At 29.8% G+C, this 16,042-nt stretch overlaps 1 long non-coding RNA gene across 1 annotated transcript; it reads right to left on the reverse strand.

Annotated features, from left to right (window-relative positions):
• Positions 1-14,547: 14,547 nt before the first annotated feature.
• Positions 14,548-15,066, reverse strand: LOC133828982 (uncharacterized). The gene is made up of 3 exons (XR_009891431.1): positions 14,952-15,066; positions 14,683-14,810; positions 14,548-14,597 (listed from the first exon to the last, which is right to left on the reverse strand). It is a non-coding gene; the product is annotated as an uncharacterized LOC133828982 (long non-coding RNA).
• Positions 15,067-16,042: the final 976 nt, after the last annotated feature.

Raw genomic sequence — 16,042 nt, forward strand, 5'->3', positions numbered from 1 at the left:
GGTTCTGTTGGAGATTTTTCACAGACTGTTGACATCATCTTCTTATAAGAAAAAAATGGTCAACATGCCTCGAAACCAATGTTGCATATTTTCAGGTTCAAAAACCAAGGATTTGAGAAAAGCATCGGTGTGTAATTCACCAATAGACATTTTTGCTGGCAATAAATAAATACAAATAAATATTATTATATTTAGAAAAATAAATATCGAAGTTTCGAAAATTAAACGTGATGCATGAGCACAATTAAAACACATAAAATAAAGTTCAATTTCCACGATAAAATTTTCTAACAATTAAAGTGTCGCCTTAGGGTCAGTCAAATTAATTTTAGAGAATTTATAAGACATTCTTATCTTTATTGTTTAAAACTTAAAATAACTCTTTATTTTCTCTTTTAAACATTAAAGTACCGCTTATTTTGGTCAAGTTATGATTATCCACTGCAAAAGCTTAATCATAGCTTTGTGAGTGTAACCCATTATTTCGGAGTTCATGACTTAACTTAGAACATGCCGCCTTAGGGTCGGTCAAGCCTAAAATACATCATTAGTTCCTATCTTTGTAAGAAATATAACCTTGCTATTGATATGTCTAGACAACTTCCTTAAGGGGACGAAAACAAAGCCTTCGCGAGGCGCTATTCATATCTCACGGTGTTATATTAATAATGGAGACCACGGGTTATGTTTGAGATATAAACCCTCTCCCACTCACTATTTTGAAATAAATGTTTTTAACCTAATTAATTCCAAATTAATTATAACATTTTAAAACCATATGAACATAATTAAAATTGGAAAGAAAGCGAGTTTCTAGGTCCATATCCAATTTTAAATTACCAATTATGTTCATCTAAACTTTACTAAAAAAAAAAAACCTTTTTAAAATAAAGTTGGTTTAAAGAAATTAAGTCATAAAGACTTAAAAATTGGTGTGATATTTTACCAAGTTTTCAAAAATAAAACTAAGTAATTTACATGCAATTGATTTCGCAAAACAATTCATATAAACATATAGGACAATCCTAATAATTATGTTTCTACAAATGAGATGCATGATTATGGCTGTGTGGGTTTTTATGTATGCCATAAAATGCATGAACATATTATCAATCACATCAATCACATAAAAATAATTATTTAAATAAATAAACAATAAATATTGAACCGAGTGCTTTTGAGTATTTCTAATTTTACAACCACTTTATAAAATAAAACTGCCTTGATCTCCATTGGGCTTCTTTACTTTACTGTCGGTAGGATATGTGACGTTGTTGGTCCAGAATAATAATAAGAAAACAATTTTCTAATTATTTTGATTAATTAAAACAAACTTTTAAATAATCATTATTTTTATTTTTCTTTTTAATTAAAGCAACTTTTAATTAAAATTAGAAACTGAAATAATTAAATAAAATCTGTTATTTTTAAAATTAAATTTTGAAATAAGATTTTCAAAAAGTTTGTTAGGATAACAAAATTATCACATTATTTAAATATCAGATTTCTAATAAATAGGATATTTAACATTTAAAAATTTTAAAAAATAACAGAATAATTTCAGAAAAAATTAAAAAAAATTCTGGACCAGCAGGACGGGGACTCACGGCGTCAAACGGGGCTGCCGGGGCTGGACTGTACGGAACCATACAGATTCGTATGGACCTGTCTGTATGGACATCCGTACGACATCCCGGCAGCGGCTCGAAGGGTGGCCTCGGAGGAGCGGAGGCTGAATTCTGAATCCCGGGCTCTGTTCTGACTTTTGTGTGATCGGAATTACAATTTGATGGTGTCAAAAACCAAATAAAATTACATAAATCCTATGCCCTTTAATGGCTTACACAATGATCTAATCATAAGCAAATCCTAACCCAAAAACACCATACAATTAATGATTCAACATTCCCATGCATTCAATCATATTAAGCCATCCATTCATTCATCAAAATAAACAAATGAAATAAAAGTAAACCCACACAGATTCAATATATATATATATGTGAAGATGGCTCTGGTACCATTTGTTGGTTTTTATTGATCAAATCAGAGATTATACGCAACGGAACAACAATCAAATTGTTAATTTAATCCCACAAGATTTCTAGATCTACTTCTTCACATGCATATATATATTGAATCAAAGACATGAATAGAAAAAAATACCTCAGGTCCTTCCTTGCTACTATCTTTTTGTATGGAAAAATCCTTGAGATCTCACGCCAAGATCTTCCAAAATGTTCTCAGCACACAAAGAACGAGTGTGGGCTCGCTATACAAAATAATAGGCAAAATCAATTTTTCAGATGTTCTCAACACATGAGATCTGATAAAATTTGGACCTAGGTTTTATGAAGAACAGTGACTTTTGTTTGTATCATTGTTCTCTTTCTCTGAGAGAGATTTCAAGATATTTTTCTATCCCTGAAAAGTTACGTTCTGAAAAGCTGATATCCTATATTTAATATATCCAATATATTAAAAATATTAGTTATTTTAAACAATTTGAAAAATAACTAATCAGTTATCAGATTTTGTTTAAATAATAATATTTTAATCATATTACAATATCTTATTATTTATTTAATATTTAAATAACTAAAATTGTGGAACCAAGAAACTGCTCAGAGTCTCTTATGCGTGTAGCACAGTGACTGCGCACTGTGCTACACGTCTACCACATGCCACGGATGGCATGTGATTTTTCCTAATTTTTATTATTATTTAAATACCAAAAATCCCAAAAATAAATTAATTATATTTTTGTTAATTCAAATAATTAATTAATTCTCAATTAATTAATTACACATAATTATACAATAATTATGTTTGATGCATAGAAAAATATTTTACTTATCAAATAAGTCATTTTGCCCATTTTTGTATTTACCTTTGTCAGTCTTTGTTTGAGCTATTTCGGAGACCATGGACCTATAACATTAAGCTCCAATAAATTGAAACTAAATAATTAAACTCTTTAATTATAATAGTTAATTTATTAATTCTGATATTTCTCCACTATAAATTCATAATTGTACTCTTTATGTTATAGATATACTTTTACAGAAATCTTATCTTAAGTCGTCCATTGATATAACCATCTTACAATAGTTCAACTCTCTAATTAATTAGTTCATAAATTAGAATGGAAGAATTACCATTTCACCTTTCTAATTTACTTCTTATTCCTTAAGTACCATTAATTCACTAGTGAATAATTAATCTATAATCTAATTATAGATTTGAGCTCAAAATCATTCAGTTCCAGAATTAACCCTTAAGGGAACTAATAAATGATCTGTTAGGAAAGATTAGATTCTATATTGTTGATACATGTTCCCAGCCATCCATGTTACAAAATCTCCAAAACAAAAGTGATTAGCCTCATTCATTGAAGAGACCTTAACGAATGAACAGGAGTTCATGAACACTCGGGATTTAGGTTGATCTATAAATGATCATCGGTTATGATATGAATTACAAGTCTTTATTGTTAAATGGTTTTCGGATAAAGACTTTTATTCATATCGGTCCATGTCATATATAATCATATTATATAAAGCACCTTTACCGAGATGTCTTACCACATCCATAATCCGAATCTAGATTATTTGTATCATTATGATACTCAGCAAACCGTACTTACAACTCCAATTTAAGAATTCCATAACTTTAATTTGTTGTTGTTGACTATTCTTATTCATTCATGTGATCTTAATTCTCTCGTACTAATACAAGATCACATCTTCAATAATGAATATGGAATTTTTTTAATATTTACAAAATTATTCAAACAATAATTTAACAATCTAAATATAACAATAATAATAAACCATTGTATTTATTTATTCACAGAAAAAACAAATGTCTTTTACATGCTTTTAGGATACACTCCTAACAATTCTAACCTAGCCAAAATAGCCTAAGGAAAAAAAATTTGTAAGTTTCCTAATTGTGTCTATTTTCTTTTATTTGATTATATCTTAATTGGTAGGAAATAAAGATGACAAAATTTTTTCCTATTTTATCTAAAATCACCCAAATAAAAAAATCGTAATGAAATCCCTCCTTTCCCACCATGCTACACACCACTTCTCCTTTCCTCTTCTTTATTTTTTTTAATTAAATAAATCTAATATAAGGAAACTATATAAAGTGTGTAGAAAATTCTACACAAGTGCACCATTCAACCATGCATATGCACACACTCAATAACTATGGTGTATCACTACCTACCATGCACATTGGTGCATTCAACCAAAACTCAATTATTCACATATTAAAATAAATTAACAATTATATTCACAAAAATTCTACCAATCAATTCTAACAATTAATTTAAACAAATAAATAAAATAATTCAGAACACTTAAGAATTAAATAATTTAAAGCACAAAATTTGAATAAATAAAAAAAATGGTGCGCTACAAATTCAAAAACAAATAATGATAAGAATACTTACATTATACGCAACGGAATAATAGAGTCATTCCTTCAGTTTCTCTAACCCTTGTATCCTTTTTGTTGCAGAGTATTACCAAGAAACTGAACCGTTCTTCAATTTTCTCCACAACCTTCCAAAGCATCCTTGGAATCACCTAAACTAGAGTGGGAAATTCTCAACACATGAGATAGATACAAAGAGAAGAAGAGAAAAGAACAATAAGGCTTAGAGAATGACTTATGTTTAGAGAGAATCTGAAACCTATCAGAAACTTGTGTTTCAACTTATCTGACTTGTGTTCTCAATTATCTCTTAACATTCCTTTTATAGACTCAATTAGGTCATTTATTTAATTATAAAATTAATAAAATAATAGCCAATTAACAGCCCCCGGTCGAAATTATCATGGGATTTAGGCCCGTGAAATTTCCCATTTGAGTATAAGCCCATTGGACTTCAAATCAAGGCTTATATTATTTTCTATTGATTTAATTAATTAAATAATTATTTAAATCCTTTATCAAATTAATAATTTATAATTTTAACCTTGATTTAAACTTATTTATTAATTTAGATACCAATTTATCTTAATTAATAAATCTGTCATAATTTCTCTTTTCTTCTCTAAATTGTATAACTCTATGAAACTATCCAAAATTGACCTGGTCAAATTTGATAATTATAATTGACAATTAAATTAATTAATTTAGACTATCAAGATGATTTTATCCAAGGTATGGTTGGACCATGTTCCTATGAAATCAACCTTCAATAAGTTATCATAAATCTAACAAATAAATTTACTAACTTATTAATTCCTCGTCACTCCACTAAAGACTTAGAATTGTACTCTTGAATTCATAGAACGCTCTATAACAAATATAGATACGCTATTAATTATCCATTGTTACAACCATAATTTTCACTCAATCATCTATAGACAATCTACAATGAGATGGGACTAAAATACTATTTTATCCATCAGTGTAGTTTATCCTTAAAACACTTAGTTCCTTGTAAATGATATTTCAGTAAACTAATATTAATTACTGAAATGAGATCTCTATCATTTAGCACATTGAACCAAAATAAAAGGAAGCCATCATTTCACTTCTTCATCAGAAGCTATAGATGTTCATATCTATGATTAACACTCCCACTCAATTATACTACCGAGTTCCCAAGATGTAAGTATGGTCTAGTCTGTAGGGTAAGCTGGTAACGAACAAGTCAAAGAACTCAAATAATACAATCAGTTAGAATACTAGCCACTCAAAATTTAGAATGAATTGACCTATGGTCAACTATATGATATGACTAGAATAGATAATAACGGTATGTTTACTTATCCTATCTACTATCAATCTCGGTCATGTCTGATGCAATAAATACATCCGATCTTATCTACTTTGCTAATATTCTGGAAAGAAGATAACACTACAATGTGTAAGTAGATTATATCATAGATTGGCAAGTCAGTGTAAATCCTGTGCACTGACTAATCTTAGGACTAACTCATTTTGAACATATAATCATATTTATATTCCACTGTGATTACGTCACTATAAATTTGATTAGCTATATGCTCGAGATTTAATAGAAGTTTATATTAAACAAATAATCATGAAAATAAAACATGTGAGCAAAGTGATTGACCAAGTCAAAAAATGATTTCTATTCTTTTATTGATAAAATATGAGATTACAAAGAAATTGGGTTTTAATTAGGGCATAAAACCCTAACACCATGGTCCCCACTGTACCTTGGATAAAATCATCTAGATAGTCTCAATTAATTAATTTAATTATCAATTAGAATTATCAAAGTTGATCAGATCAATTTTGGATAGTTTCACAAAGTTATGTAATTTAGAGAAGAAAAGAGAAATTAGGGCAGATTTATTAATTAAGATAAATTGGTGTCCAAATTAATAAAAAAAATTAAACCAAGGTTCAAATTATAAATAATTAATTTGATAAATGAATTTAAATAATTATTTAATTAAATTAATCAATAGAAAATAATACAGGCCTTACTTTTAAGTCCAATGAGCTTATAATTAAAGGGAAAATTTCATGGGCCTATGGCCCCATGATAATTTTGACCTAGGGCTAATTATTAATGTAACGCCCTATTACCCAGGGACCGTTACGGTGTGCATTTTAAAATAGTGCTAAACTCGCTAATCGAGTCATTTGGCCATAATTGTGTAACCAAGTATAATTAACGGTTTAGGGTTAAAATTTTTGGTTAAGATACAATGTTTCACTAAAACGTTTACTGTATACATTGGGATCCCAAAATATAATTTAAAGGTTAATTACAATAAAGTATTTACAACCAGCCAACCTAAGTGGAAAAATATGGTTTAACCCTAGTTCCTCTTTAAACCCTCGGTCGTGGTGGTCGACACTACAAGAAAAAATGCTTTTAATAACACCGAAAATGTGTTATCAAAACATACCATAACACTTTTTGATGTGTTAAGACCGACTATGTTATCGTAGGTCAGGGTACTTTACATAACACTTTATCATTATTATACAAATGTGTTATTATACTGTCAACGATAACACAATTTCTGTGTTATTTTAATAAATAGATAAGTGTTTAATTATGTTATTTATAGTCGATTATATAACACATTTCAATACTTATAAGTTTGTGTTATACTACACTTTAGTATAACACTTTTTTTGTGTTATACTACACTTTAGTATAACACATGTGTTATATTAGCTTAGAGAAACATAATCTTTTTTTACTTACACAAAACTAGGAAAACAAATATGAAAGTTGAAGCCAAATAAGGTAACATAAATAGATTTTTATTAATTACTCAAATGTAATTACAATATTTAGTCTACTAGTCTAGGCTTAAGAAATCATATTACAACATAATTTATGCCCAATCCAGATTCCTTTATCACTAAATACAAAACAAGAAATGTATACAAAAATTAGTGAAATACATTCTTCCATTCTAAAGGCCTCAACTACAAATGTTGTCAAGAATTGCTCCAAAGAAATCATTTCAATATACCTGCACATTGTAAAAAAAAAGTCCTTTTATTATTAAGAACATAAGACTTAAGCTAGTTTCCACCTGTAAGCATATAAAGTTTAAATTAAATTTGTAATAACTCCAAAACTTGACGAAACAGCAGGGTATAGCAAGATGTACTACCATGCAAAACAACGACTGAAGCAACAAAACATGAAACTTAAAACAAGGCTTGTGAAATGTATCAAGATAACAAATATATCATTCTCAATGATCAAAAAGTATGTGAGGAAGAATTGATTCCAGAACTCTAAATTCTGTCAATATATCCCCAAAAAAATTAAAGAATAAAAACAGAATCACACTTTGACTTCTTATACAACAAAATCATAAAGAAAAACAATAAAATAAAAATGCACCTGGAAACTTCTTTAGCATCTTTAATATAAGGTTTAGCCCAATTTCTGCAATAAAACTAAAAATAAAGTTAGAAAAAAGAACTCTTTCTAATAAAAAGAAAGAAGAATGTCACCTGGAAACAAGATAATTCTTTGATAACCTTAACATTTAATGAATGAAACATACCCCTCTTTAGATTAAAAACTTTCAAGCTTTTCTTTATTATCAGCTGCATTAGATGAGTGGACAATAGAAGCAAGGCAAACTGCAACCAAGAAGCAGCCACACCAGGGAAAAGGATCTCGGCTCTATTAATTCTATTGTCTAAAAAGTAATTCAAGGTTGTTCCTGTCACCATTAAAGATCACAACAGAAGCAAAAAATTCAGTATCTATAAGAGCAACACAGACAAACATCAACATTTAGAAATGGTCAGAGAGAGAGAGAGAATGAAAGAAAGGACCTATAACAATTGTTATGCTTGCAGTGATCACTTCTGTGACTGATAAGCCAACAAAAGCCCAAGCATACTGAGTTGAGAGATTTCCAAAGTACCACCCCTCCTGCCATTGCAAACATCATAGAAGGCCAATTATCCTGCACAAATCACCCTAACATGAATCGAAACCAAATACATACAATACAATACAACTCCATTATGGCAAACATATGAAATTTTCATTATGCTGTGTTCCTTATCACTGGTCTCTCCAAATAGCACCACATTCATCAAAGAGAATAGAGAATGCATGAACTAAACTTTATCTAAATATATGCAAGTGTTGAATATTTGTGATTCAACACTTGTAATGAGCTAAAAAAAATATAATCAATACTGAATTAATCATGAGAAGGAGCAGCCAAAAGAATTATATAAAAAAAAGAAGAGGAAAAACAAAAAAGAATGGATTCTAGACATGTCTCATAATAATTGGACCTTTTTATTAAACTTAATGGAGACAAGACTCACAATAAAATTGTCTAGCAATATTTTTATCTCATTTTCTTATCTAACTTTTAGCTTCTAGCTTCTATAAAAATAAATTGATTTTCACCTCTGCTAAATTGATTTTCACCTCTGTTAGGGTAAAAAAAAAAAAAGGAGAACAGAAGCTTCTGTTTTGGGGGTAATCTCTTAAAATTACATAGGCCAAAAAAATATGACAACAGAAGAAAAAGAAATCCCTGACCAGATGCAATATTCATATATTTCATAAAATTATGCATAAAACAATATGAATCTACTTTCTCTAGTATAAGTATAGCTGTAATATCACAAAGATATCTTTCAAGTATAGCTGTAACGAATGACTCTGTATATGAATATTAATGCTTTCTTTAGTTTCTTCTTCTTTAGACTATAAGTATCTAACTTTAAAATGTTTCTATATCTTGGTTCCCATAGGTATCAAGTGTTTTCCTTTGTTACAGACTAAAGATTGTAGGGAAAGATAGAAGAATATCACAGGCAGAGGAAAAACACTTTATCTGAGATATAGTTGATTTCTGACCACTTTTTGGTCAAGATTGAAGGTGGCAAAATAGGTCAAACATGATAATATGACTTGAAACTTGCATTAAGTTTGCTGGTTTGGATTTCAATTATAAGGGGGTTGAATTAGTTTTAAGTTGAGATTTCTAACTTTTATAATAAATGGGTCGTTTATAGGGTTGACTTGCCTAACTCAAAAATTACGTGTAGAAAATTAGACACATGTTTGTTTATGACTTTGACTTTATGTATTTTATGTATTTTACTATGAGATTATATTTATAGTTAGATATAGTTTTTTGTGAAGGTTTTTTTTGTTTTAATCCACCATGCTTTTCAAAGCTAGCAACTTTACTTAGAAGTTAGAATTTAATTGGCTAAAGGAGTTTCAAAGCTTCAGTCTCAAACCTAAGATTCATGTCCAGCTAGTAGAGAGAAATGTTTGCTCTTCTAATGAGTTAGCCATTTACTTAAAGATTATCTAAGTTAATTCTGTTTGATCATCCAGAAATAGTCTTGTACATTTTTGTGACAGTAGAGTATAAATGTTTTTTTGTTTTATTCAACCTTTTTCAGTTTGTTTAATGAGAAAGGACAATAGTTATTATTACAGCTTCTGGATAGTTAAAAGCCTCACCTTCTCTAATACTAGTCAAGCACAAAATAATGACAGAGTAAAGAAATTTTTGAACTTTTCTATCCTAAAGTTTATAGTATATGAACTAGTTTATATAACTAACTAAACTGCCATATAGCCAATTCACTTATCAGTGATTCATTGAGAATCATCACATACTTTAATTAACTTATGAAATATATGGAATGGATGCAACTTATAGTTTAGTCCCTTCATGTTGATTGCAACTTATAGTTTAGTCCCTTCACTTATCTTTTTTATTCTCTCTTTTCAATCTGAATATGATTCAAACCACTTGTAAAAAAATGTGACTGAAATTAATTGTATATTTATATAAATAATTTTTATACAAACATAATTCATTATATGTATAATTTCATGATTCCATACCTGAAACAAAGAGTGCCATAAATATTAAATCTGTAGACTTCAGCAATTGATGATTTCATATTTTTATAATCTTTAAGAACAGTAGACTTTTTCTTTCTTCTTCTTTTCTTATTTGGTCTTATTGAATAAATGTAAAGTAAGTATAGACTTGGAAATGTTTATCACATTAAATAGAAATAAAAAAGAGGAAAAATCAATAAAATGCGTGTTGCATTTCTAAAACCAGAAAACTAAATTGAATTGAACTTACTTTCTGCTGCTTCTGCAATTCTCCTCACAAACTCATCCTTTTTATTTATGCCTCGGAATTGCAATCGCATCAACTGTATCAATAACAGTGTATGTGGTAAAACCAAATATTAATTTTCACATTACAACATTAAGCAATTTATCAAAATCACATATTAAAATTGTAATAATGTGTAAAATTACAGCTTTATAACAACAATCCAGACAACCAACCATTATTTTGGCATTCTAGAATCTGAAATACACATATTTTATTGCTTCCAAAACTATCTCTTAACTAAGTAAACAACCAGTGAATCTAACACCCAAACTAACACAGAATGGAACGAATTCGTAAACTCTCACCAAAATTTTCTGAAAAATAATTATGACTGACCCACAAAGCAGATTATAAAAAGAATTATGATTGTCCAATACCTAAAAAAAAATATAATTTGTACATGTGTATACATCAAAATTTATTACATGAAAGTATTAGAATTCATTGGTAGAAGGAAGAATATCATAGAAAATAATATTTAACCTTAACTAGATAATTATCAACTGTATTAAGATGAAAGTATTAGAACTCAGCCCTGTTTTATCAAGGTGAGCATTACATAGCTATCATTATGCCCTTATCAATATGGCTCACCTGAATAGCACAAATCAGATGTATATTAAATTATTATTATGCTTATTATTAAGACACTAAATAGTAAACAGATCAGATGCATACCTCTATGCTAACCCCATTACATCCCTACATGAGAACTCCTCCACCAAACTCAAAACACAACCCAAAAATAGAAAAACTAAAGAGAAGAAAGGGAAATTCCAGATACTAGCTGAAGCAAAGATGAAGGGAGAAATAAAGCATTGATTATTTTCCTTTTCTCATACGAAATTAAAATTTATTATTAAATGTATTTAAATTACGATAAAAATGAATGAATATTACACATGCGGTGAAGTTTCTATTTGAGAGAAGAGCTTATCTATACAGTTCCTATTTTAACACAATTCAAAGAATGAATCTCAAAGAACTGCAAAAGTTGAGCTAGTACATATATATCTCACAATAAACATTAAACACGATCAATTGTTATCCAACTCAATCCAATTTCACACTAACCACATAATTTTGGACAACTACAAACCACATTTCTCAAAGCTGAGTAACACATTAGAGCATAGAAAACTCACTCGGATGTGAAAAATCAGAAAGTTCATTTAGAAAAATCACATTTAGAAAGTTCATTCAATAGAAAAATCATAACAACAATTTAAATGCAAATAATTCTCTCACCCAAAACTCTTAAAGAATGAAAGAACATTCTCTTTAAAAACAAAGGAGCGAGAAAATTTCAACAGAAGAGAAAGTGCCCAACACATGTAGTCTCTTAGCATTTTTCACAATTCAATCATGCGCCATTAAATTTAAAAGAGTCAATCCAAAAATAGAATCAGGTTTTGCTTTAAAATCTTTCCACAAGTTTTATGGAAAAGTAAAATAAAATGAAAGGCTTTCCAAAACAGAATCAGGTCTTGCATATGAACGTACCATACAACTCTACACCAAAGGCTTTTCATATTATGCATACACCAAGGATTTTCATGTAGAATATGATATTATACATAAAGCATTATTATACAAAAACCTGGCTGTTAGAAAGGAGAGGGGTCAATAAAAACCTGCCTAAGTTCATACGCCACGACAGAACCTCTTCCAGCCCTTCTTTCAAGCTTCTAGGGTTGTAATTCAACTGTACTTTGGCCTTCTCACAGGAATATGCCCAATGATGCCTTCATCACTAGCCAACTAAGCTTTGACCCAAAAATTTGAGTTTGCTACATATGCATCTAGAATGTGAGAATGGTTAGAAATTAAGAAGAATTTCTATTTTCATTACCCAGTCCCATTTTCATTCAATATGCCAGACAATAGAGAAAGTAGTTTCTTGAAAGTTTTAACTATATTGGAAGATATAATATTAGGAATTAAAGGTTGAGCAAATGCATATCTTGACGTGAAGAATTTTCTATTACTGCTAAAATTTAAAATCTTATTCTAAGCTTGCTAAACTGACTTAAAAAGCAGGGTGAAAGAGGTCAATTCATCAAAAGTTTACTGACACGATCAAAATAAAGAAGTAACATTTCAAGAAAAATAACATTAATAAAAATCCAAATGTTCCGAACTAAAACTAGACAACAATCTTGGGTACAAATCGAAAAATTGAAATGAAAAGTGAAAAACTGAAGATTCCAACAGCCAGAATGTGACTCAAAACAAATTAACAAAACAAACTAATAGTAGTACGACCATAGTTAATAGAAACCACAAATATTAATAACAATGTGAGAATGGTTAGAAATTAAGAAGTACACAAAAATGTGATCAAAGAAAAATGGGTAATGAAATCGATTATTTAAAGAATGTAACTTGACTGTCAGTAGTTTGAAGTGTTGCTATATAATATTATACTGTACTGTACTATTCTATACTATGTATCACTACTTGTACACCATAATCAATAGATGAAAAGGCATGACAAATAAGAAGATATTCAAGCACCTTACTGTTTCTGGGCTATGGAATATAAACAACTTCTTCTCCTATATTGATAAATAACAGAAACCCACTCTTATATTTGATTACACATATTCTTCTCTCCACAGCCCACCCCACACTCTCTGCCCAAAATAATTAAGCTCGTAATACAAGTTACCCTTCTTCTCCACAATACCCAAACATATAACACAGAAAAAGACCCAAAATTAGCCCACAACAAAAGATTCAATTTCAAGTACTCACCTACATGCCCAAAGTTTATTTGCTTAGTTTATATAAACTCACACAAAAAGCATATATATAATTCAAATATTCAGCAAAGAAATTAACAAAAATAAGACAAAGAGTACTTATGATTAGCCTAATCCACTACAAGCACAAAGAGTACTTATAATATTATAAGCTTGGGAAGGGATGACATTACTAGGTAGAGATTTAAGATTTGAATTAATAAGTTTGTATATATCATCATATCATGATTCATGAAGTGCATGCATATAATATTATTTTACAATAATAGTGAGGAAGTCATGAGGGAATTGAGAGTAGTAGGTGAATATGTAAAATATATTATGACAATTACATGAAGTATGTCTTTCTCCATTAAAAAAATGTAGTATTACAAGAGCTTAAAAATAGGTCCTCTGTATCACAAATATGCATACTTACAAAGTATTTATAAGTCCTGAATTTTGCTTGGTATTAAGTAATTTGCTCAAAAGATTAACCTTTTGAAAGGGTGAAGTACTCGAGTAAAAACAAGGGCAGCAAAGAAAGTACACCCCTTGTGTGATCAATAATCACGAGTCTGCATTTCCACCCATGAGCCTAATAAATAGACCAGCAGTCTTTTACCGTACTAAACAACAACTAATAATTTCTTAGAAAACATGAAAACAAGAAAAAATAAAGCCAAACTTGACAAACATACTTGTGGTTATTATATTTAAACTCAAAGCCAAGAAAACATACTCAAACCCAAAGAAATTTAAAATACAAATTTAAAACGAAGAATATATTGTATTGTACTAAGATAAATACACTTGAATAATAAAAAAATAGAAAAAAAAAAGTATTAAGCATGCTTACGTGTCCAAGAATAAATCTGCTAAAGCACTGCGCTCGATATGTTCACCCTTCATGGCAACATCTGTGAAAATAATCTGATCTGGTTGTACACCTCTTTGAACAGCATCTGGAGCACCAATAGTTTATCAGTTACTAATTTATCTTTCCTTTGTAAGATAAATACCCATTACTACATTATGAAATAAAAATAACAAAGAAGAATTCAAATATTATGCATGTAAATGATTTATCTTGAGAAATGGTAAAATGGCAGTACAATTGCAGAGTCTCAACTCGCCAGCAGCAGGAAATTTGAGAAGCCAAAGTGCACTATTTGGTACTCGCTTAAGGATGCTGCACCTGCATTTATCGACACATGAATCAGTATAGTTATTGTTGTGATTCAATCAATTCAAAGTTATGCAAATATAAACACTCGACTAACCATGTATTGAAAATATCAGGATCCATCTTGTATAGCTGGTTAAAACAAGCAAATATAAATTTGTCCTCAGGTAACCCATAGCTAGATCTCTTGGGTTGGCAGTTCGGGTCTAACACATCACAATTTTTCTGCAAGAGAAGCATGAAGTAGTGGTGTCATAGGAAAAGAAAAACTACTTTGACTAGTACTAGACAGCAGCAGCAATAATGTAAAACAGAATTCGAAAGCTATGAACTAAGAATGAAATTATAGTTAGGTAAAGGAAATACCTTCATATCGTCCAAGGCCTTGCAATGATTTTGCTTTGAGAAGAACAGCTTCAAGGAGCAGACTAACAGCGTGCATGGACATAGGTGGGACAGAATCACTCTGTGAACGGCGTCTATTTTTCTCACATGTTCTAGAAATGGATCCTTTCATCCTAGGAGTCACTGCAGCAATGTTTATTCCTTCAAATACATAAAGTGCAGCTTCTATGTTACCCTTTTGATACTCAAGTCTTCCTAGTAGAGCTCTTGCTTCCTATAAACCATGAAACCAAAATAAATCATCATCCAAAATAAATCATCATCCAAACTGATTTGCCAAAATAAATAAGTCTAAAAATAACTCCTTAGTAATTTGCCTCAACTTTATGACATTGTAAACTGTACCATCCCAAGACTAAAAAAACTCAAAAACAGTAATGTTATTTTTGTAACAGTATACCAATATTTTAATCAAACTGATTTCTTGACTCTTCCTTTCGATAGAAAATTATACACAGGAACAATGTTAGAACAAACAATAATATAGATCAAACATTATGAAACACTTTAGAACACCACATATCCCTTATAAGAGAAAATTTAAGAATCAGCCTCAACAATAATAACCAGTCACTTTAAATATAGATCAAATAAATAGATGTCTATAGCTTTTTTTTTCATTCAAACATTCAATCAAACATCATAACTACATTAATTATATAGTTAAATTGTATATTTTATAAACATTTCCATTCTCACAAATGAATCGCTGATAATGGAACACCACTATCAAATACACACATTTTCAACAAAATCAGTAATACTCAATCAAATTTATTGAAATATAAGTTATTTTGTAGAAAAAGAAAACTCATCACAGAAAAAAAAAAAAAAAAAGAGAAAAATACCAAAATGCTGAAATGCTCGGCTTGCATGGCTCTAGGCTGGAGAAGGTGGCTGGGCGACGAAGAATGCCCTAACTGAAGTCTAGATGGAGCTAGCTGGTCTCACGCTGGGAAGAAGGCTTGGCCGCACATAGGGAAGAGGAGAAGAAGAGCTGGCCTCCGGTGTCGTCGTTCACCTCTGCTGTCATGTGAAGGCTTGGGCCAGCT

The sequence above is a fragment of the Humulus lupulus genome, chromosome 1 (genome assembly GCF_963169125.1).
Source record: "Humulus lupulus chromosome 1, drHumLupu1.1, whole genome shotgun sequence".
NCBI lineage: Eukaryota > Viridiplantae > Streptophyta > Magnoliopsida > Rosales > Cannabaceae > Humulus > Humulus lupulus.